The following is a 25,010-nucleotide window of genomic DNA, read 5'->3' as shown; positions in this document are numbered from 1 at the left end:
GTTTTCATTGTAATTGTTTCATAGCTGAGCACTATTTTTATTGTGAATAACACATGGGATCATGTAGAACACACTATAATCTTTTCAGTGCTTGAAGGTCCCTGAAATCTTAATACAACCCTGTGGGCAATCAACAAAGTACACCTCCTGCGGCTGCAGCCATGATTTCCAGCCTAGTGTTCTGTGTTCCTTGAGGGCAGAATCAGTGGAAAGGGTAGGAATTAGTAAAGTGGCCTTTGGCTTTATACATCTGCAGGTTCTTGTGAGTCCGGTTAATGTGGGTCAGTCCTACAGAGGCTAATGATCTCTGAGTGAACTAAAGGTGTTGATTTCTGGGTCAGCCACGATGAGGCCCAGGCCTCCACCAAGACACAGTTTCTGAGAGAGTTGTCCCTCCTGAGAGAGAGAGGGACTGTCCCTCCCTCTCTCCTCAGCACTCTCTTGGTAGCCACAAGACTTTTACTTAACTTAGTCAAAATGATGCTCAATAGAAGAAAGTCTAGAAGGAAATACAACCAGCCATTAGCAATGGTTATCTTTGAGGGGAGAAATATAGTGGTTTCCATTCATTTATTTCCCAAATGTCTATTGACAGCCTAGATTGTACCAGGCACTTTTCTAGATATTGTGAGTATAGCAGAGTACAAAGCACAAATAAACCACCTGCCTTCATAGTGCTCACACTCAAGTGAAAGAAGACAGGTAATAAACCAAATAAATAAGCAAAATCTATAGTATGACAGAGATAAAACTAGGAAGAAAAAGAGATCTGGGGAAATAAATGGGGAATTGGGAGAGATGTGAGATTGCAAATTTAATAGTGTCCAGTGAAGACCTCACCAGGAAGGTGGCATTTGAATAAAGGCATGAAAAACACTCGGGAGCAGACTATGTGGCTGTTTAAGGAAAGAGTGCTCCAGTCAGGGGAGAGGACCAGTGCAAAGTCTTTGAGGCAGGCTATGCCAGGCATGTTCCAGGGGCAGCAAAGAGGCCAATTGTAGCTGGAACAGACCTATGGTGGGAGTGGGAGCAATAGACAAAGTCAGAGGTGAGGAAGAGTGGGCAGACTGTGGGACTGCACAGGCCCTCGTAAGGACCTCAGCTTTTGCTCCAAGATGGGGAGTATTGGAGAGTTATACAGGAGTGCCTCTATGTGGCTTAGGGTTTAAGGAATCCCTCTGGCCGCTCTGTTGAGGATGGACTATGTATCAGCAAGTGAGGAACAGGAAGACCGATGAGGCCATTGTAAAAGCAGATACAATGACAGTTTGACTAGGGTGGCAGTTGTGGAGGTGGCAAGAAGGAGTCATGTTCTGGATCTATTTCCTTCCTTATTCATATTTTGCTATTTTCTACAGTTCCCTCAATGAAAGTGTAGGAAAGAAGACAAATGAAAGCTGCATGCTAATTATTTCGGGTGCATGGTGAGTTGTTGATATGGTTTGGCTTTATGTCTCCACACAAATCTCATGTTGAATTGTAATTCCCAATGTTGAAGGTGGGGCCTGGTCCGAGGTGATTGGATTATGGGGGTTGTTTCTAATGGCTTAGCACCATCCCCCTAGTGCTGTCTGGAGACAGAGTGCTCATGAGATCTGGTTATTTAAAAGTGTGTAGCATTTCCCCCTTCATTCGTTCTTTCCTGCTCCTCCATGTGAAGGCATGCCTGCTTCCCCTTTGCCTTCTGCCATGATTGTAAGTTTCCCGAGGCCTCCCCAGCCATGCTTCCTGTACAGCCTGCAGAACTGTGAGTCAATTAAACCTGTTTTCTTCATAAATTACCCAGTCTCAGGTAGTTCTTTATAGCAATGCGAGAATGGACTAATGCAATTGCTATACGTTTCATTGCTGCTGTGAGCATGGAGACAGCTCTCTCCTGGAGCCCTGGGCCTGGGGCACCCAGAGAAGAGAGGAGGGCTTCACACCACGGATGGCCTTCCCAGCATGACATCCAGCCCCCCTGCTCACCTCAGGGCAGCTGTGACACATTCATCCAATGAAGGGGTCACCAGGGGAAGGTCACCATTGAGAAGAAGGTGAGATGGGGGACTGGGTCTCTCACAGTGCATCCTTTCTCCAGCCTCCTCAGCAGAGACTATAGGGCCAGGAGGAGGTGACGTGATGGCAACTTGGACCTAGTCCCACTGATCACATGATGCTGGGGAATACTGAACGATTGTGGGAGCATCTGAACCTATGACAGGGCCCTGTGACTGGACCCTATGAGGGTTGTGTCCATGCTTCTGCCCCTTTGCCTGTCGATGGAGAACTGTCCAGTGACCACCTGCACAGAAGTTGGTCTGTCATCCTCTTGCAAGACTAATGCTTGTATTCCCACTCTGTTGGAGGTGCTGTCCTCTATGGGAGCCACTAGCCACATATGGTTTTTTAAATTGAAATATAAATTAAGGGTAAATAGAATGAAACAATCAGTTTCTCAGTCTTACTGGCCACATCTCAAGTGTTCAGTAGGGATCTGCACCTGGGAGGCCACTGTATTGAATTGCACAGATCTAGACCATTTCCATTATCACAGAAAGTTCTGTTGGGCAGTGCTAAGTTAGAAGATGGGACAGGCTGTTTGACATTTACTTGCTAATGCTCACAGTAAACTGACCACCCCAGGGATAAGGCTTGTGGGGTAGGGCAGTGTGCCATCAGGGAATTCTACTTGATGCCTGCCTCTTCATTCCTCCACAGCCTTCATGGTTCAACTCAAATGTCACCTTCTCTGTGAATGGCTCACTCCATTCCTAGGCTCCCATGACACACACAAATACAAATAAGATACTATTAAATTCTTAGAATTATGTAGAATCATGTATGTTGTAGTCTGCCCCCATGTGACTGTCAAGTCTTTCCATGGCTGCGACTGTGTTTTATTTACCAGTGTATCACCAAGGCTTGTGGATGCCCAAAAAATGTCTGTGGCATTACACATCACAGAACCCACTCTCCCTCCATGAGTGTGCAGTTCGCACAGGTCACTTAACCTCTCTGAGCTCCAACTGTATCAGCGTTAAAATGTAGGTACCTGGGACTGGTTATATTATTGAGGCATGCAGTCCAAACCATGCATAAGATTGACAGAAGCTTCTTTGGGTGTAATGTAATAGAAAGTAGACAAATCTTGATAACAGACGTGTTTCTTCCACTCATCAGCTGTGTGACCTTGAGCAATGTACCCAACAGCCCTGAGACTTTTTTTTTTTAAGCTCTGAGCCTTTTAATTCCCACTTTTAATGAGGAAGTAAGGAAAGCTATTGTGGAAGTGGTGCTGGGAACAAGGTCTGGCATATCATGGGGGCTTACTACCCATTAAAACCCAACCTATTTGCAGATAGAACCACAAGGTCTCTGAAAACAGGTTGATGGTCCTGGGACAGCCTAGGGCAGGGTTTGGAGCTGGAACTCCCCCAGTACATGGCAGGCTGCCTCTGTGAGTTGTTTTTCTCAATGCACCTGATGGTGGTGGTGAGTATAATTCATCCCTGCTCATGGTTAATGGCTGGTGACATTTTGAAGACGGCTTCCTGGCTTTAGCTTTGCTGGCAACAGGGGGATTTAAAAATGCCCGACTGATGCCAGGTTCCAAGAAATACAAAATAGAATTGCACACAGCACCTGAGAGCAGACACAAAGTCACAAGAATAAGATGCAGTCTCTCAGATTTCCCTGCAACCCTCAGACCTTGCCCCCAGTGACTGAGAGGTGTTGGCCAGAGGGGGTCATCTGTCCTAGCTGTTCGAACATGCTGAAATGGTGGGCCAATTTGCCATGGACAGAAACATTTCGTGGGAACTTGGGGATTAAAATTCCACACGCCTGGAATCGATATTCTATGCTGGTGTTATAATTCACTTTTCGAGAGAGAGGACGTAGCTCTCAGAATTCTTGGGTGAAGTAAACCACATATCTACAGGATTAAGGGGATTTCTCTGCTTATAAATCGCACCCAGCAATGGGTTGGTTGAGGGTGTGGAGGGGGTGAGGGAGGATGGTAGGGAAGGGACAGAGGAGTAGAGGCTGTGGGTCCCATGTAGACCCTTGATCACAGCATCTCACGGGAGGCCATCAGACAGCTGTGATTTTTCTGATGGGAATGGCACAAAACAGTGGCCTGGAGTAGTTGGGTTGGCAGAAGCAGCCAGAAATGACTCTGAAGTCAGGCAGGCTGTTTAGGTAAGCACCATAAACAGCTGGGCCCCTTTCTGACACCAACATTAACTACTGCATCTTAAAAGAAAACAAAATAGATTTGTAAGATATTTTTTCCCCTTAGACTTGCTACTGAGTGCATGTCTCTGCTCATTTTGTTCTGCTTCGAGGGGACAAATTCGGATCAATGACCTTGAATGTATCAGGCCCTTTCACACGGGGCAGAGCCAATTTGGACTGACTCCCAGCCGGCGTCCTTCACCCTTTTCCCTTCCTCACAGGCCCTCCCAAACACTTTTTCCTTTGGGGAGAGAAACCCTGGCAGAAGCCCTTAAGAGCTGGCAGGAGGCCTGTGTCCCCGGCAGGATCACTGGGCCTTCCCTGGACCAAGACCGGAAGTGAAATGCATTTCTTGGTATCAGTGTGTTCCCTAATGGGTAACAGTTGATGTCGCAGAATCAGCCTGATGATTTGGCATGATTAGAAGGCGCCGCTTCTTAGGCGGGCTTGGGGATCATGGCTTGAGTGTGGAATTAGCTCTTGGCCCCCCAGAGAGGGAGCCAAACTCCGCTAGAGAGAAGCCTCCACTTGTGCTAAGGAAGCAGAGGTAATAAGTAATAACCTTCCCTCTGCCCCGCCTTCCCCTAACCTTGTCGTGAACCGTGGTTGTTTTGTTCAAAGAAGTGCTCGTGCAACCAGGCTCACTTTAATGAAAAGCAGACCCTTGCTCACCATTGCCCCTCCTTGGGCAACAGAGATAAAAACCTAATGGCATGTCAGATCCTTGATGGCAAACTCGCCAGGAAAACAAAATTATCAGGGTAGAGCGGAGGCAGTGGACCGTATCTGCTTTTGTACTATAAAATAACATAACCCGATGACCCCCTCATTTGCTGAAGGGGCACCCGGCTGGAAACACGGAGGCCTCTCACAAAAGTTCCCACTGCCTGTCACAGCCACAATTCTGCTTCGAAACAACCTTGCTCTCAGCTCTCTTTTCTTCCCTTCCCCTCAGACATCTCAGTCCTCATTTCGAATTTCCAAGGCACAAGCCCTTGATAACAACACGTTTATCACCACACAAATTGTGAGACTCTTGACAGGAAAATGTCCTCGGAAGGCTTCCTGTGCAGACACACATACCCACCCCCACACATTCGACTCCATGCTGAAAAACAAAATTCCCAAACTATTTCTATCAGATAACAAAGTCAAAAAGTCCCTTACCTATCAGGTCCCTGAAAGACTCACATGACAATTCACACAATGATGTTTAATTGCATCCAAGAGATGTTTTGAAACAATGTCAGAAACTGAAGAATGGTGAAAGTCCTTTAAGAACAACACTTTTGTCAGAAGAGCATAGTGATCTCAAGAAAACTTCCCTGAGTCATGAGGCTGCCTGCCATGGCTACTTCTCTCCTTCTTCTCTCCTTCCTTCCACCTGTCACAAACATTTATAGAGCGTATATCACAAGCCAAGGTCCAAGATAGGTTCTGAAGAACCATCTTGAAGCAAGACAGGAATGATCCTTGACTAATTTCTGACCACTCATCTGTGAGAGACCTGCTTCTTGGCCCCCAACATCCAATATCACTTTCTTTCTCAATAATAAGATCCCCAATTTTTAGCTAGGCACTTCGGTCTCCATAACAAAAAATATATGTCACAGCCTTCCTTTCAGCAAGAGATGCAGCCATGTGACTAAGTTCTAACAAATGGGATGTAAGCAGAAGTATTGTGTGACATTTCCAGGAAGTGTTAATGAAGCAAGGGAAGCGTATCATTTCCTCTATCTTCCTCCTTGTGGGTTGGAATGTGGATATGATGGCTGGAATTCAAGCAGTCACGTTTTACCATGAGGTAGAAGTCGTGAATGGCTAGTGGCAGAAGAGCAAGATACAGCCTTCAATTGTAGAATCACTTTGGAAAACCGACCATCTCCTACAAAATTAAATATGTACCTGTACTACACTCGGCAATCCTACTCCCACTCGTTACCCAAGAGAAATGAAAACCTATCTCCACACACAGATTTCCCCACAAATGTTGGTAACAATTTTTTTCCATGATAATCCCATTCTGGAAGCAACTGAAATGTCCAACAACAGGTGAATAAACAAATTATAGTGTGTTCATACTATAGAAGACTAATAAGCAATAAAAAAGAACAAACTACGGATACTGCAACATCGGTGAATCCCAAAAGCATTATGCTGACTGAAAGAAGGCAGAAACAAAGGAATAGCTACTGTATGACTCCATTTACATGGAATTCTAGAGCAGGCAAATCCACTCCCTGGTGATAAATGTCAAATCACCTGGAGAGGGGCACGAGTAAACTTCTGAGTCGATGGAAATGTTCTGTTTTGTTTGGGCTGTTGATTACATGGTGCAAACATTTGTCAAAATTCATCAGGATCTGTGTATTTCACCACATGTAAATTATGCAATAGTAATGACAATGATATTGATAATAATAGCCTGGGTCCTTTTGACTTTGTAATGCCACCTTTTCAGCCCTCCACTGTCCACCTCTGAACCTTATTTATGACGAGAGAAAGAAACTTCAGCCAGTCTTCTGTGGCATTTTCTATCAGTTTTAGCTAATCCTGTCTTGACAGCACTACATCTTCTCCACGCCAGTCACCGGTCATGCAGGCTGACTCCTCTCTCTGCTCTGAGTGGTAACGTCCACAAGGGAGTAGGTCCCAGGAGCTATGACACAGGTGAGATTTGACAGCAAGGTTAATCCAAGTGCTGCAGTTTTGAAAAGTCTCACTCTGGCCCTTGTTCCAGGATTTCCCCAGCCTGAACACACAGCCAAGTCTCCTTGCTCATTCTCAGCCCACCCAGGAGAGTAGAGCATTGCAGACTCCGTGCCCTCACACCTGGTAGCCCATTTGGCAAGTAGGATCCCACTCTTTGGGGTTTACTTTGGTCAGCCGATTATTCTTGAATGCCGGTACTAGGACTATTCTTAGCACACCGTCCATCCCTAGGAGACTCTGAAGACGCACATGGTTGAGTAACAGCTGCATCGTGGCTATTACCAATGCCATTATCATCATCATTATTGTTGAGATTCAGCTTATGTGGTATGCCAATCAGGGGAAGTTTGGGGGCCTTTTCCATAATTGGAAGAACCAGTCAGGGCCCGTGTGGGTTTCCATTTGGAGTCGGTGTGACCTCAGGAGAGGCATATTTTCTTGTACATAGCTGGGGCTGGCATTTCTGGTAGTTCCAGTAGGCAACTGCCTGTGTGGAGGGATTTCAGGTTGATCCTGTATCCTTCTCTCCTATCTGGCCAAGCCCTGCCACCTCTGTCCCACCAAGTAGTCCCCTCACCGGCAACCACAAATTCTACAATTAGGGATTCATTCCTTTGACTTTACATTTTCTCTGCCATTAAAATGCAAATTCTTCTGGTAGTTTTCCAAGAATTGTGTTGTTTTTTTTTTTTAAATAAGCAGGTGGAATACATATAGGGCCTCATGAGAAGGCATTATTGTGGAAGAAAGAGCATGAAGAAAAAGAAGATGGGGCAAGGTCAGTGAGGACAAAACAACAAGAAAGGTGAACACTTCCTGTGCTTCTAGCATGCCCTGGGTTTCGGCTTACATGATGTTATGAGAGTGGCCTTATTCTTGAAGTTTTATTTAACAAACACTTGATGCATACTATATACCCAGGCACTGTAGCAACAGCTATATGAAACTTAACTCATTTAATTCTCATATCAACCCCATTAGGTGGGTTTATTAATATCCACAGATTATAAAGGAGGAAACTGAAGCATCTGAGGCACAGAGAGATTAAGTAACTTGTTGAAGGTCATATGGCTGGTATTTAGCAGAGCTGGGATCCCAATCCCTGACACCTAGCTGCCAAGGCTGTGCTCATAAGAACTTTTATGTAACTATAAAAAAAGCAGGTTATTGCTCTGCCATCATTGGATGATCTTAATTACCCAGATATCTTGTGTGTGTGTGTGTGTGTGTGTGTGTGTGTGTGTGTGTGACAGGGTCTCACTCTGTCACCCAGGCTGGAGTGCACTGTCACGATCTCAGTTCACCACAACCTCTGCCTCCCAGGCTCAAGCCTCAGCCTCTCAAGTAGCTGGGATTATAGGTGCACACCACCACACCTGGCTAATTTTTGTATTTTTAGTAGAGATGGGGTTTCACCACATTGGCCAGACTGGTCACAAACTCCTGACCTTAAATGATCCACCTGCCTCAGCCTCCCAAAGTGCTGGGATTATAGGCATGAGCCACTTCTCCCAGTAGATATCTTGCTTTTTTATTCATATAGTATTTTTCAAATAGATACTAATATTTTTTTCACAATGAGATGTTTTCATTGTAAGGATACACCCACATATTCCCAGCATTTCACTTTCCTCCCAATATATTTTTCCAAAGGAAAAAGATGTGGTATCTGTTTCCTTTAAAAAAAAAAAGTCTACAAGCAAAATACCAGGACAATAACAAAAAACCCTGACTAGTGGATGTTGTGCCATCAGCTCAGCGACACTGGGACCCAGGGTGCATACCCTCAGGCCTCTGAAATACATTTCCTGAGATTTTAGGGTGAGGGTTCTTCAATAACAAGAGGGAAGAAACCTAAAAATATTGTTCAACCTGGAGATGCCATAGGTGAAGAAAGGAGATACCACCCCGAGGAGCAGAGAGGACAAATATTGGAGTGTTTTTAATGGGAGAAAAGCCAAGGTGTAGAACAGGTCTCTTGTGTTAGTTGTGACATCTGTGGAAGGTTCTGGAAGCTGTCGGCTCCAGCACTGGCACTTCTATAAACCTAGGCAGTTGGGAGACTGCCAAGGCCAGGAATGGGGGGTGACATTTTGGAGAACAACACCTGGAGCCTTTTTTCCCCGAGAAATAAAAAACACATGTGTAACTAAGGAGAAGCAGACCATTCCACAGAGAATTTCCTATTCATACCTGGGTGGAATTGGAATCTTCTGTGAACTTTGTTCCTGCCTCTGTGTCCTTATGCTAATGATACTGGTGTTTTGTTGTTTGCAGAGGCCACAGGAAGGAATGCTTCATGTTTTGGAAAGACAGACCAGGTTTAGGCAGGGGTGAGACAGAAGCGAAAGGACACAAGCTCCTAATGGGTACAGGGAAAAGGCAGGACTCTGAACTGAATACAGGCCCTGCTCCAGTGATACGAGCTCTGATGACATCCATGGCTTTCTGCCCCTACGGTCCTTTGCTCCCCGACTAACTGGGGCTGCCAATCTCTAACCTGACAGCCTGGCCTTTCCTCAAGGCCAGGGATCAGTCGAGGCCAACATCTCACTTGATCCTTCCCTGAAATGCCGCTGCCTATCTGTAGCCACATCAGTTTAGCCTAGGGTCCCTGAGAACTTGCTACCAAGAAAAACCTCTTTCCACCACAACCCTGTTACCCCTTCACACTCTCCCATTTTCAAGGCCTCTGCTGTTGCCACTCTCAGAGTTCAGAGAGACTTTCAACTCCTTTTCACATCTGTTCCACTGCCCAGAGTCTGCCCAATCCAATGGGTGAATCTCCCGTGGCCCAGACCCAAACTGTCCCATGCTATGGGAGCCCTCTTTCTAACTGAGGTTCCAGATGAACTGAACTCGTGAGTGAATAGGCATCTATGTGTACTTTATCTCATGTCAGCCCCCCGCAACCATCCTCTGAGATGGATACCATTGTTACTGTCCAAATAACCTGGATATCTGAGGCTCAGAGAGGTTGGGGCATCAACCTTTCAGAAAGGCTATAGCAACCTTTCTCAAAATGAGTTCAATGGAACACTAATAGCATGGTGAAAAAGAGTCATAAAACATCACTTCACATACTATGCCTCCCAGCTGGATTCACAATGGACATACTCACTAAAGGCTCTGAGACCTGTCCCACATCTTTACAAAGATTGACACTCCCCCGCCTCCAACATCCCAACTCTTTTTAAACTTATTTCAAAAACATAGCATTTCCCTAACTTATTTGACCAGATAACATTTTTCCCATGCAACTTGTAGATTAAATTACCATATAATAAAAATTCACTCCATCCCTCTAAATCTTCACTTCACAAAGAGTATACTTTCTTGTCCCATGGATGAAAGGCTGGGCCATGTGACTTGCTTTGCCCAGTAGAATGAAGGTGGTAGTGATCGTGTGCCAGTTTCAAGCCTAGGCCTTAAGAAATATTGCATGTTTCCATTTGTCCTTTTGTGACTTTCTGTGTTCAATGAGAAGTGCATACCCCAGGGGGCTGCTTCCCAACCATCCTGAACCCTGGAATGAGACACATGGAACATAGCTGACCCAGCCAACCTGCAGATGCACAAGTGAAGAATAAATGCTAATCATTGTATGCCACTGAGGTTTGGGATTGTTTGTTACACAGCATTATTATCAGTGATGCTGATACACCAATACACCAGTCCTATTTAATATCTCATAGAATCACAGCACTCAATGGAATCCTCTTTTGAAAATGCTGAGTTGAAGTCAGCAAATGGCCAATTCAGAGTTGCACTCAGAGCTTCTAATGCTAAAATTCTAAGGCCTGCTTTTTCTCACTGAATCAAGCTGATAGAAATGAGCAAAATCTGCCTCCAAGGTTGGAAAAACTGCCCTTAGACAGTGTGATTTGAGGATTTTTTACTGCAACGAGAAATACAGGGGATAGGGCAAGGTGATGTTCATGGAGTCTCCAGGCTGGCACTCTGAGGCAGGTCTGGAGCCCTTGGGCAGGTGCACCAGAGGCAGGAAGCACGTGCTGCTGTAGTTCCTCCCAGGCCAAATCCCTGGAGGCACTGCATCACAGAGGTTCTCATCTCAGACTCTGAGCACTGCTTTTGAGTTCTTTCTTTCCTTAAACCTGCAGAAGCCACATTATTTTCCAAGGTCCTTGTCAGTAGCCTAAATTCATACCAACTTGCTGAGTTGGTACAAAGTGCAGAATTGATGGTACAGAAAGACATTAAACAGCTACAACCCTTTAGACCATGTCAACAGATCATCCGTAGCCTCAACTGAAGAAACATTTCATTAAATCCTTGCAGTTTCTCCCCAAAGAGTAGGAATGCCCTTCTATCTTTCAAAAACAGATGGAGGCCTGGCATGATTTTCACTCCAGCTGGGGACAGTGGATTCACCTGAGCTAAACTCTAGAGAGGATCAGTTAATCTTCATTCAAGAAATACATCTTGAGTACCCTAGGCCATGGAGGAACTGGAATACATCGTGTCTGCAGGGAGTGGGTACAATCCCAGCCCAGAAGGGAGAGAGGCAGGCCAATAACAACTACAGCGCAATGTGCTGAAGGAGTGTGTGACTCTGAAGGTTCTTTGTAGGCAGAAAAATACCTATCAGGGGCTATCCATATATGAAGGCAATTGTGAAGCCCCCCTCCACTCTACCAAATAGTGGCTATAGGGCTACCCTCACAGTCAAACTGGTACAATGTGCACAGAATTGGACTGATTCATAATCCTGTAATGGTGATTGGCTGACAGAAGAGTGAATGAGCTCCAAAATGCCAGCTTAAGCTGAGTAGGGATGTGTCCTGGGAGGCAGCCCTGGAATGAGATAGGAAATTAGGAAATGCTAAGTTAACAAATCAAGTCCCTTGTCTCGTGCTCTGTTTGGAAAGACACTGTGAAAAGAAAGACGCTACTCAGCCATGGAGACTTCCAGTGAAGTGAGACCTAGAGGCAGAGGCCAGAGGAACCCACTGAATAACTCCAGGGGAAAGAGTGCCTTGGCTCAGGACCCTTGAGTGTGTCAGTTTCCTTTGTTCCTTAGCTAAGATCAGGGTTCTGGGACTTGGATGACTTGAGAAAGGTAACCAGTGCCCAGTGTGTTAAGGACGCACTCACTGCCAGGGTTGTGGAAGTTCAGTGTCAGCACTTGAGAGTGAGTGCTTCCTTAAGTTTTGTGCCTTGGCTGTCTCACTGCCTCACCTGAGCCCTAGCCTTGGCAAAGAGGCTCAAAACAGCAGGTCCATGCATGGAAGGTGTGTTTTGAATCTTGGCCCTGCCACTTATTAGTTTTGTAATCTTGAGCCAGTTCCTTAACTCTCTCAGCTCCAGCTTCCCCTTCTGTGAAATAGGGATACAGTTCCAACCTTGCAGAGGGATACAGGAGGATGATGCTGGCAGAGTACTAAATATGGAGCCTCTGGTAAATGGTTATTACTGGCTTGGAAAGATATCCTTTTCATGAGGGGAGAGTCCTTATTCAGGATTATCTGAGAGATGTCTCTTAAGGTCATTGTAGCGGAGGCTCTGATGTGCCACCCGGGATTCCCTTCAGTACCACAGAACTGCTTCCTCCAGCTGCTAAGAGAGCCACTGGCATACATGCCTTAGCAGTCTACCTCCTGCAGGAATTGCCTCAGCTGAAGAGAGCTGCTTTATCCAAGGTCCACTCACTTCCTGGGGCAGCCTACATCCAGTGACTGGTCATGTAGGGGTATAAAGGCCCTGACCTCTTGCCCCAATTTGGGGCTAATCTGTAGGGCTAGCTCCAAAGTCCCCAGGGTGTCAGTTGAGGCCTCTCAGTGGAGGGATTGTAGCCCAAGGTCCTCCTCTCCTCTGCTTTCCCTTGCTCCCCTGCAGTGTCTCCTCCGCAAACTTCTTGCATGCCATGTGGTAACTCATCTGGGGAGTCCATTCACAGGGGAGTAGAGCCTGCGATAATCATTCCATCCCCTCCTTGTATTTCTGTGCTCACCATATTAATCAGGATTCTTTTGGTTGTAAACTTAGGCAAAAAACCAATGCATCAGATTACAGAATCCTGGGAAAGTTGAAAGGTGGGAATAGCAAGGAAACCATTGGTCTTTCCGCTGTGACTCCTTCTGTGCGTGCATGCTACTCTCTCTCACCTGTAGACCACTTCTACTACACGGTGGGATATGTATCTGTTCAGAGCTTCCTAATTCTCCACCTTAAATTCCAGGCCACTTGAGAACCGCTGACTCATTCCTAGTTTAGAAAACTCCAGAGAAGACTTGTGATTGGCCCATCTTGGGTCAGGGGCCATCCTGAACCAATTAACAGAGCCCAGTGACCATGTTAAATACTCACTCCCAGGGGAACTACCATGTTCTGGCAGTTAACAGAGGAAGAAAAAAAATAAGAGTTTGGCCAATAAAGGGAAAAGCACCCACTAATAGAAACTGTTGTCAGATTTCTGGTTGCCTGGCATCTGAACCCCTTTTCTCTGAATCTAGGTAGGAGGTAGAGCCCACCTGTCACTTGAGCAGCTAAAAATGCATGGCGCTTGCTGTAGCAGACACTGTTGTGCCCACACATAAGCGCTTGGCACTCACCACTACTATATATGCTAATGTAAGCACATGTAACTTTTGATACAAACAAGGTTAGATGGGCATAGAAGTTGACTTCGCTCAAGAGGTTAATGCCTCCCTCAACCAATGACAGGTGGGAACTGGTCAATCAAACTCCAGTTTCCCCACCCATCAGATAGGATAACTCCAAGAAGGTCTATACTATCTCCCAGAGTTCCCCAACAAAAATGAGCCCCAGTTGCCCACAGCAGAAAAGAAATATCTATGCATACACTTAGAACATTTAAGCCAAATGCCTTTTTTGGCTTAAATGATAAAGTTTCATGACCTGTCCTTTATCAGCTTCTCTCTTTTCCTATCTCAATACCCCACTTGCTTCTGGCACTTCTTGGAATCACTTCCCAAGTAAATTATCCTTATCTCAGGGTTTTTGCCTGGAGAAACTCAAAGTAAGACACTTGCCTTCTCAACCTTCCTGGTGGTCAGGCCATGCATGCGTGACATAGACTCAGCCAGTCAGATATACCTGCCATGGATTGGAATCGGCAGCTAGGAACAGTGGGAAATTCTTTCTGGCAGCAGCCATGGTGGCTATAACATCCAGATCCCAGCAGGCACCAGTGAACAAAGGAGTCATGTCTGTCAGCTGTTGGCACTACAAGCTGGTGTTCTTGCTGGCTTGGGTCTGCCTCCCCAGCTGCTCTCTGACCTCTACCTGCTTTTCAAGGCTGGTTCAGCAGTTTTACCAGCAACTTGGCAAATCACCTACTATTGCTTCAACAATTCCTTCAATGATCCAATTAAGTTAGACTTTGCTCTAAAACCCAAGCTGCCATCAGCAAATGTGGCCACTCATACGCAGAGAATGTGATGTCAGGCTGGTGAGAAGGTCTGGCATCACTCTGCATTAGTCTGATTAGCCATTGTGACTTGGATATTTAAGTCTCTGTTGAGCTGGATGAGTGAGTTGATCCGTTCTCGGGATGCTGAGAGCATCCGGTTTCCGAGGATGCCCAGCTGCAGATTTGACTGCCACCCATGGTGAGTTCACCAAAACGCCACCTCAGAGGAGAGTGAGCAAGTTTCAGCCTGGGCGACCAGCAGATTCTTCCCAGACATCACTTTCCTGCATCCCTCAGAATCAAGGCCCTTCGTATTTGAAAGAGCAGCACCAAGAGTCTTCCCATCATCACCCAATCAGAGTCACTCACAGGCGAGAGTCCTTCTCGGAGAGACACAAGAAGTGCAGAGAGCTGGAGAAAGGGCCAGTAGGAAAATCTGTGGATACTCTGTCCAGAGGAGAATAAGCACAGAAAGCCAAATGTGCAGTTTTGAGCTACTACTAAAACCTCCTCAGTGTAGGGAAGAGAGAAAAAAAGGCAGATATTTTCTTACTTTTCTGACTTCTTCCTGGCCTTGATCAAATTAGCATTGTTAAGTGCCGGTCTTGTCTGAACATATGCAGAAGAAACATTAGAACAGAATAGAGTAAGAATGGAATGAAACGGAACGGAACGGCATGGAATAGAAAACAAGTTGAGTTCATGATACAGGCAAACAACACCATCTTACTGCTTCATAATTCCTGCTTCAGCCTTTCTTTTCTTCCATGAAACAAATGCCCTATAACTTTACCACCAGCAAAGAGGGTGCAAATAAGCAAAAAGAAAGTTCCCTTATTGCCTCCAGGTGACTGTGGGAGGTCGGTCAGAAAGGCCCGCTTTTGCTGAAACCACATTTACACACTGACACACTACTCTCTTGTTAATATTTGCATTGAACAAGCCGTTTTCTGTGCTGACATTTTGCATCTAGTTAAATGCCAGCAAATCCAGAGAGATGTGGCTTTGACCTGTGGTTCTGCCCTTTTGGACAAGCGTCTGATGCTATGGTCCTTTCATTCTAATTTCTTATATTCCACATTTTGAATTCTTTCATCTCTAATTTTTTTAACTGGATGAAATGCTTCAGACTTAATATTATCTTTGCTGAATACTTAATTGAGAAATGTTGTTAAAAAGGCATTTGGCTTAAATGATGTAAGTGTATGCATAGATATTTCTTTTCTGACGGTAAAGTGGCTTTGAATGATTTTTGTTATTATTAGGAAATTAAAGAAAAATTTGCCTTAAAATGTTTAGTGCAGTATTTTTTTTAGAGTGCATGGCTTTGTTAACCACGAGGTAGGAATTGCTATTGAGGATTTCAAAAGTCTAGGGAGACAGCAGGGTGTAGTGATGGAATTGTATGGGCTCTGGAAGAAAGGAATCTTCAAATTGAGCACCCTCCGCTCACTACATCTTGGATATGAGGAAATGAGGTGCAGAGAAGTTAGGGGGCTTTCTATCTCCCATGGTGATCCAAGGTTTTCATTGCCAGGTCTAATTCCATGGCTTCTCCATGGCTTCCAGGTGGGAATAGGGTAAGGACGCACTCCTCTTCCAGTTTACTCCACAAGTCCTCCTCTGTAGTTCTGAGACCACATTCAGTGGCCACAGCTGAGGGTCAGGAGGCATGGACAGTCAGACAAGATAAGTCCCTTCTAACACTTTGGCATCAGGACACAATGAGTTTAGTTGTCTCCTTAGTCGGATGGTTGCTCTGGGCAGCAATAAACTATTAGTCTTATGTAGGAGTGTGTGCAGAAGCTCCAAGCCTGTAGCCTGGTAGGCTAGAAGGCCCTGATCTCAGCTCTCACCCTTCTAGCTCTTGGCTGCCATTTTCTTGAGATTTAATTGTGCTGCATGCCCTTGGGACTTGTGCCCAGCCCCAGCTTCTTTAACTAAAGGTCCTTTCCTTTAGCTAGCTCTGGGTCTTTCATTTTCTGAAATCAAGCAGTCTCTGATTAAGTATCATGGTCCTCTAGATTCCAGGAGAGTTACAAACCAAATTGTTCTAATGCAGTTCTATTTTCTTAGCAACTTTCATCCTAAAAAAAAAAAAAAAAGATATGTTTTCATCAAAAGAAGAAAATGTTTTTTAATAGATAAACTTCCAAATGCTTTGGTTCATGAAACTTTAAAATTTTGGTCAGGCCATAGAATTCAGGCTTTGGAAACCCAAGAACAATGTGGAAATTCTCCTTCAAATCTTTTTTATTTTCCTTTTCCTCTCTTGGTTCTTATTTTCCTTTTCCTCTCTTGGTTCTTGTTTTCCTTTTCCTCTCTTGGTTCTTGTTTTCCTTTTCCTCTCTTGGTTCTGAAGAATTTCTCCCATGCATACATTCTGGTAACTCCACATTCATAAGGCCTGTACCTTGGCTTCCTATTCCATTCATTCAATCATTCAATCATTTATGCATTCAACAAACCCTCATTACCTACTAAGCATGTGGTATTGTATTATGTGCTGTGAATTCAGGGATTAATAGGAAAATTTCTTCAGGGTACTCAGTTATTGGGGGAAGCAGACAGGAAATTGCTGAGTACAGCTCTGGTGGAGGTGGTTACAAGGTTGTCTGAAAGCACAGAGAAGGAGCAGGTACCTCATTTAGCTGAGTAGAGCTGGGGGAAGGTAGTCAGAAAACACCTCCAAGAAGTGAAGATTGAGTTGAGGCTTGATGGCTAAGTATGTCAGTTCATGTCCTCTGGGAAGCAGGCATCAAGATGGAATTAGACATCAGTGAGGGATACATGAGGGAAGCAGGAGGAGGTGAGGAGGGCCTTCGGACAGGGAGGCAGGTGCAACTCCGTGGAAGGAGAGGGGAAGGAAGAAGGGGTAAGTAGAGAAAGCCTCAGTTGGCAGCACAGTTCTGAGAAAGTCTCAGCCAGGCTGATGGGAAGCTCCTGAGCACAGACTACCCATCAGAGAGGTCTGATGTAAGGCAGGAATGACCCAGTGCTAGTCCCAATCCCTCTCCTCTCCGTGCTTTGTCATGGGTGCAAACAGCCTGGAGAGATGGTTCCCCCAGCAGGAATTCTGCAAGCGATCCTGAAGGTGTGGCAGCTGGAGGCTGTCAGACAATGACATTACTCCCAGGACATTTTCTACTGGAGGGAAGTCTGAACACTGCTCTCCCATGGCTGCCACACTAAATGAAGCTTACCCTGGTGAAGAAGGTGGAGACAGATGCTTCCAGCAGGAACGGAGAGCATGAGCAAAGGCCTGATGGCAAAAGCGACCATGACAAAAGAACACACAATGGGGAAACGACAATCTTTTTAATAAATGATGCTGTGAAGACTGGATATCCACATGGAGAAAAGTGAAATTAGACCCTTATCTCAAAACATACACAAAAATCAACTCAAAATGGATGGATGAAAAATTTCAGTGTAAAACCTGAAGCTATAAATCTGCTAGAAGAAAACATAGGGGAAAAGCTTCATGACATTGGTCTGGGCAAAGATTTTTTCAGTATGACCCCAAAAGCACAGGTAAAGAAAGCAAAAGTAGAGAAATGAGATTGTATCGAACTAAAAAGCTTCTGCACAGCAAAGGAAACAATTCAGGGTCAAGGGAGAAAATATTTGCAAACCATAATCTAATAAAGAGTTAATATCCAAAATACATAAGGAATGCAAACAACTCAATAGCAAGAAAATGAATAACTATTAGAAATGGTCCAAACACCTGTATAGACATTTATTAAAAGAAGATATACAAATAACCAACAGGTAAATGACAAAATGTTCAACACCACTAATCATCAGAGAAATGCAAATCAAAACTGCAGTGATATATAATCTCATGGCTGTTAGAATGGCTACTATCAGAGTGCCCAAATATAACAAATGTTGAAGAGGATGTGGAGAAAAGGGAACCGTCTTACACTGCTGGGGGGAATATACATTAGCACAGCCATTATGGAAAACAGTATGGAGTTTCCCCCAAAAAAACTAAAATAGAACTACCGTATGATCCAGCAATCCCAGTGCTGGATATATATCCAGAGGAAATGATATCAGCATATAAAAGAGATGTCTGAACCTCCATGTTTATTGCAGTGCTATTCACAAGAGCCACGTATGGAATCAACCTAAATGTCCATCAACAGAAGAATGGATAAAAGAAATATGGCATACATACACGATGGAATACTATCCAGACTTAATAAAGAAAGAAATCTTGTCATTTGTGACAACAAAGATGAAACTGGAGGACATTATGCTAAGTGAAATAAGTCAGTCACAGAAAGACTGTATGATCTCACATGTGGAATCTAAAAAAGTTGAAATCATAGAAGCAGAGAGTAGAATGGTGGTTACTGGAGGCTGTGGGATTGGGGAAATGGGGAGATGTTGGTCAAAGGGTACAAAGTTTCAGTTAGGAGGAATAAGTTCTGGAAACCTAATGTACCGCATAGAGACTATAGTTAACAATATTGTATTGTATACTTAAAATTTGCTAAGAGTAGAACTTAATTATTCTCTCTCCAAAAAGGCAACTGTGTGAGATGATGGATATGTGAATTAGTTTGATTGTGGTAATAATTTCACAACGTATACGTGTATCAAAACATCACGTTGTACACATTAAATATATACACTTTTTGTTTCTCAGTTATACCTCATTAAAGCTAGGAAAAAGAAAAAAAAGAGCGAATGTGGCAAGCTTGGGAGAATCACAGGTAGTTCAGTGGACCAGAGAGAAGTTTGACTTTAGGCTTAATATAAAGGGAGTAACTGAAAGCTTAAAAGAAGGAGAATGACAGAGTAAAATCTCCTTGACTGCGAGTTTAAAATGTCCACTGAATCTGGTTGTGCAATGGATACTTTCAGCCCCCAAATGTACAATCTCTTCCTTATAACTAAAGGTGTCTGCCAACCGGATGGAAAGGCTCACACAATACTATTGTGTATTGAGCACCCAACATGTACCAGGCACTATGAAGCCCCAGTCCTATAGTAACTCATTTAACTCTCTCAACAATCCTATAGAGAAGGTCCTGTTATGTCCTCATTCACAATTGTGAAAACCGAGGCACAGAGGGTATAGTAACTTGCCCAAGGGCATACAGCCGAGAATCCTGGGACTTAACACACTGTCCTCAAGCCTCCACTCTCAACCACCATACTCACCTTTTTTCAAAATTTTTTCTCTGTAGAGAGACATGCAAGTGAAAAATTGTCCCATAGGTATCTCCTACTCACCCCCATCAGCCTATGTAAGAAGACTCCTTAGAAATGTGAGGGAGTTATACAGGTGTGTGTGGGATCAAGCGGTCATCTGGAGGGAAGCACAGTGTTTTTTCTCCTCCTAGGTTCCACTTCCCACCACACCCCTGCCACCAACCAACTGGGGGGCTTCAGGAGAAGTGTTCTCATCTGTGTAATAGAGCCTGCCAGAAGGGGCACCTGGTGACCCTCTTCAGAGGTCTAATTCTGTGCTGCAGAAACCTAGGGACCTGCTCAACCTGTGCACTGGAATTCTAGAGAGAGCTTGAGCTGTCCCTAGGAGGCTGGGAGCATTCTCCAGCAGAGACCAGTAACTGCTTTCTGCCTAAAGAATCTGGAAGGAGGAAGAGTGGCTGGAATCACCTGTGATGGCAGGTGAGGGAGAGAGGGCAGAAAGTGTAGCAAGATGGCACTCCTAAGACTTGGAGTGGCAAGGGTGTGGGAGCTTCTGGAGACCAAGCAACTTCTGTACAAGGTAACTGGGCTGGCACTGATTCAAAGAGACCCTACCCAAGAGAGCTGCCTGCTGGAGTGAGGGGTCCCAGCAGAGAGAGGTTGTGGGGTGTAACAGACTAGGCAGGAGTTGAGAGGGTGCCTTTTTACTGTAAAGTTCTATAGTAACTCACATAAACCTCACGACAATCTTATAGGGAAGGCCCTGTTATGTCTTCAACAGAGACAGTACAGTGCTGGGGACATTTAGAGGCCTCCCAAACACCCATGGAAATGCTCCAGGAGAAGGCATCATTTGAGAGCCTACCTAGAGAGATCCAGTGATGGGATTATTAGAGGGTGGCCAGGGAAGTGTGACTGTACTCTTTTCTCCCACCTGTCTTTCCAGACTCCAATGTGTCAGAGAAGAAAGGAAGACCCAGAAACAGCCAAGGAGAGGGGCTGAGGAATGAGAGATGAAGGAGACAACAGATTGTCCTTCTCATTGCCAAACCTTAGAGTGGGCCCGAGGGGATTGGACTGGGAAATTAAAGGTTCCTGGAAGGTATGGGCGCTGAGTAAGATGTCAAGGGATAGGGAAGGGGGAGCTGATAGTTACAGGTGCAAATGCAGATGTTGGAGCAGCAGTCTGTTTCCTATTACTACTCCATCAACTTCAGTCCATGTAACAGGCTAGTTTTACATGTATCTACTGACCAGCCACATATACATTTAGTCCTTTGAGAAACAGGATACTATTATATTCATTTCACAAATGAGGACACTGAAGCTCAGAGAATTGAGGGTACTTGCCCCAAATCTTCAAATCATTTCCTTTTTGGTTAACTTCATAAGTTTAATATTTTTTATGTCATAAAAAGGGAGATGACCACACTTACAGTGTCAGCGCAAAGCCTAGGGAGGTTTTGAGCAGGAATGGGAAGGGACACCTGGCCGTGGGCCCCCGCTGTGGCAGGGGGCTGTAAGGTTGGAGACAGTCTAATTGCCACCCTGATGACTTAACCTCAGCTGGGGATGGGCATGTGGACACATAGAATGGTTTCACCTCTTATTTTTATGATGACTGATGCCAGTGGACAGTCAGTTGTGGGAGAGGCATGGCAGGGAGGGTGCTGTGTAGAATTCACAGCATGCCTGGAAGCTACCACCAACCCAACTTAGTAGGCTCCAGGGAGAACAGCCTTTGCCTTCCCACATTCCCTTTAGGCTCCTGTGTGATCTGTTATAATGCACATATGTGCACATACACACACACACAAATACCAACACATGTGCATGCATGTACAACTGTGAATACATAAACACACATGTACATGTGCATGCACATGAGCACAAACACATGTACACATAAATGTCTACAGACTGGCGTGCACACATATGCATACATGCAAATGCAGATCCACATGCCCATATACATGCTCACACATATGCACACAGACACATGTGCATACAGGCACACTCCACAGACAGACACACACACATGTGCACCCACACCCAGAAATGCACATCCATGCACAAGCATACATGCATGCATATAAGCTGCTTTTATGTAGCAATCCAGAAATCAGTTTCATGACCTCATAGACATACTTCTTCTATGAGTCAAGGTGGTATAGTAAGCTCAGAAGAAGGAGCTTATTTTCCTTCTTGAGATAGCTGATTTTCCCCTGAGGAAATGATTCAGAAAAATGTTTCCTTTCTAAGTCAGAACAAATCAGAAGAGAAATTTTATGTCAAAACATTTGTTTTCTTGACAGGGACAAAAGTGAAGTAGCCCCCTCATCCCCTCATCCCTTTATGCCCCCTTGGCTCCTCTATCTCATAGTGCCTAAGGCATGCAGCTTCATGGCTCCAGGCCATGGCTGGATGGGTGCCCTCTTACAGGGCTCCATCATGAGCCAGACTGAGCAGCTTCCCTGCAGAGAAAGCTCGGGACCAATGTGTATCCTTATTCAGCATGGTTACTTGATCCCTGTTCTAGCCCATTCCCTCTCTTGTTCTTAGGACTACTTAGGAATTGAACGTGCTGAGACTTCCTCTCAAAGGAGCCCCTCCTTCTTAAATGAATCCAGGAGGCAAGTTCTGAAGATTGTGGTCTATGCTAAAGGAATGCCGATATTTATAAATCTTCATCTGCAGTGAATGAACCAAGTCCAAATGACAGTCAAGGAGAACTGTAAACAGGAAAATAGGGCTAAATCTATGCTTCTTGGGGAGGAAGAGGAGAGAGAGAGGAGGAGAGAGAGAGAGCGAAAGAGAGAGAGAGAGAGAGAGACTTCTCCTGGAATAAATCAAGGGAAGTCTGGAAATGGTGGGTGGATGGAACAGAAATCCCCAAGCGAAGCATGAACAGGTGACAGGCCTCTCTTAGGCTAAGGGGCTAGACTCTGTAGCCAAGCATTGAGCACCAGATGTGAACATGATAGAGTTGTCAGTCAAAAGAAACTGCTTGCCTATTGTGTAGCAGTTTGCTGCACTTTGAACAACCAGCTGGAGTGGTGGTTCTGGAGTAACTGCCTCTTCTGGCCTAGAATGTATATAAACTTCGCCAAAAAGGCCCAGAGCTAGGCTGGCAAGGGGTCTTTCCCTGGAGAGAGCAGACCACCCACATCATTTGGGAGACCACTTTAGGCTCATCCAGGAGGCCTTTCGATGTGTCTGTTATACTGAAGATAGTGTTTTGAGGTCCCCAATCTTTCTTTATGCTTCTGGCTGTCATACAAAAGACAAATATCAGGAGAGAGAAAAACTTTTAACTCAAGTAATAGCCTAAGACCAAAAATGAAATCAATTCAGTGTTATTAACAAGAATTGCTCAGATCTCCTGCTACAAGAGAAAAAAAAGAGGGAGAAAGGAAGAGAAGGAGAGGGGGAAAGTGGGGGAAGGGAGAGAGGAAGAGAGGGATAAGAAGAAAGAATGGAGGAAGGAGCAAGGGTGAAGGAAGGAGAAAGAAAGGAATATGACAAGCGTCAGCACAGATCCTCTTTGGTGTGTATTAAAAACAACACAGGAAGTTTTTTATGCCCATAAAAACTGCCTTTTCCCATTTGCATTGACTATGTGGCCCTCAAGGTCTAGTGTTATATTCTCTCACTTTTGATAAACACATGGTAGCAAGATATAAAAACAAAAACATGAAAAATACCAATATAGCCATGTGGATAAAGGACTACTAATATTTAATCTCGATGTTAGGGGCAATAGGGATGGGTAGGGACTGTGGCTAATTGGTGCACATCAATCCTATCTAAAGGGGGACATCACTAGACTCCTGTTACCTTGAGTGAATGCAGAGCCTATATTACCAGAACTGATTTTGTAAGAGATATCGAAAATTCAGTTTTATATGAAATCTCCAATTTGAACGAGTTCTTTGCAAAGCCCATGTCAGGCTCCATTTATATTGGGGACTTCCGGTTTGTCACCTGAGCCCTAAAAGGACAACTGAAATGTTAAAAATGTGACATCCATTCCTCTTCTCAAGTGTTCCACTTCCCCTCCACCCCCCAAACATAGTAGCGGAATTTTAAATGTTAGCGTAATTAGGACTTTTAAATTAAATAAAATAAGCAGAGTCTTTCTTTTTTAAACTCTGTAGCCATGTTTAAATATGCCCCCCATATTCTTTGGCACTCTTCCCATTGCAAGGTGGCATTTATTATGCCCTCTCCTCTTGAATCTGGGTAGTCTTATGACTATTTTGACCAATTGCTTATGGAGAAGCTGACACTATGTGACTTCACACTATGTGACTTCTAGGCTGGGTCACAAAAGATCATGAAGTTTCCGCCTGATTCCCCAGGAATGCTTCTTGAATGCTTGTTCTTGGAATGTTCAGCCTCTCATGATCCTTCTCAGGACAGACTCAGAACCCAGTTTCCAAGCTGAGAGAAACGTGAGCCCCATGGAGTAGTCACGCTTAGGCACTCTACTGGACAGCCCCAGCTCAGGTCCCAGTGAACAGCCAGCCACCGGTCTAGTATTGCATCCTCCCACTTTTGAAAAAGACACGATACTAAGATAAATGTTTTTCTTACTATAACGAGAACAAAAGCAAGAAAAAAGTCGTGTACATCCAGCCTTACTGAGCCTGCAGGAGACTTCAGCTCCAGCCACTATCTAGCTATGGTGGCTGGAGAGACTCCAAGTGAAAAACGTCTGGCTGAGTCCACTCAATTCACAGAACCCAAGAGACAATAACATTGTTTTAAGTCACTAAGCTCACTAATCTTATGGTGGTTTGTTAAATAGCAATAGTAACTGGCAGAAGCATCTACTCCAGTCAGTATAAGCATGAAGGGCTCAAACGAGATCCCTCTAGCACTGCAGCCTCACCTAGTGCTCGACTCACTGGCATTTGTTGTGTTGTTGCCCCAATTCTCATGGTGCTGGAGGGAGGGGCAAGGCATTCCTCAGAAAACCGAAGCATCAGCTAGCTGGGAGGGCTGCCAAGCAGACGGGGGAGCCCCAGCTTGGAGCAGCCTCCACGTGAGACAATTAAAATGTGAAATGTAACATTTAAGGAAAGAGCCTGACTTTACCTTTGCATCTTGGAGACTTGGGATGCAGAAGACCTGTCAAGTCCTGTCCTCTCCCCACCCCCCGTCCTCTCCCCAGCCCTGATCACGTTTCTGTCTTATGTTTGGACATAGGACTCAGACTTGTGTACACATGGAGAACAGTGTCTGGCGCCGAGAACACAGAGCAGCTGAGAGCTGGTGTTTCTCCTCTTAGGAAAAAAATGACAGAGAGAAGAAAGAAAAATAGGGAAAAAAGAAGGAAGGGAGAGAAGAAGCAAAAAAAAAAGGGGGGTGCAGCAAGGAAGGGAGAGGGAAGGAAGGGGAGAGGAAAAGAAGGAGGAAGAGGAAGAGATAGAAGAAAGGAAGGAAGGAAAAGTGAGGGAGGGAAAGGAAAGGAGGAAGGAAGAGAGAAAAGGAAGAAGGAAAAAAGGAAGAAGAG

The 25,010-nt window shown here is 44.8% G+C and overlaps 1 long non-coding RNA gene across 1 annotated transcript in view; it reads left to right on the top strand.

Annotated features, from left to right (window-relative positions):
• The window catches only part of LOC116539054, a 42,050-nt gene that overhangs the window by 16,026 nt on the left and 1,014 nt on the right, over positions 1-25,010 (top strand). The window contains exon 2 of the long non-coding RNA XR_004263902.1: positions 20,439-20,594. This is a non-coding gene — a long non-coding RNA (uncharacterized LOC116539054). The remainder of the gene's footprint in view (positions 1-20,438; positions 20,595-25,010) is intronic.

This window comes from Sapajus apella, unplaced genomic scaffold (genome assembly GCF_009761245.1).
Source record: "Sapajus apella isolate SASKATOON/1434 unplaced genomic scaffold, GSC_monkey_1.0 scaffold125, whole genome shotgun sequence".
Classification (NCBI taxonomy): Eukaryota; Metazoa; Chordata; class Mammalia; order Primates; family Cebidae; genus Sapajus; species Sapajus apella.
Note: the sequence above shows the minus strand (reverse complement) of the source record. Positions and strands in the feature narration are given on the sequence as shown.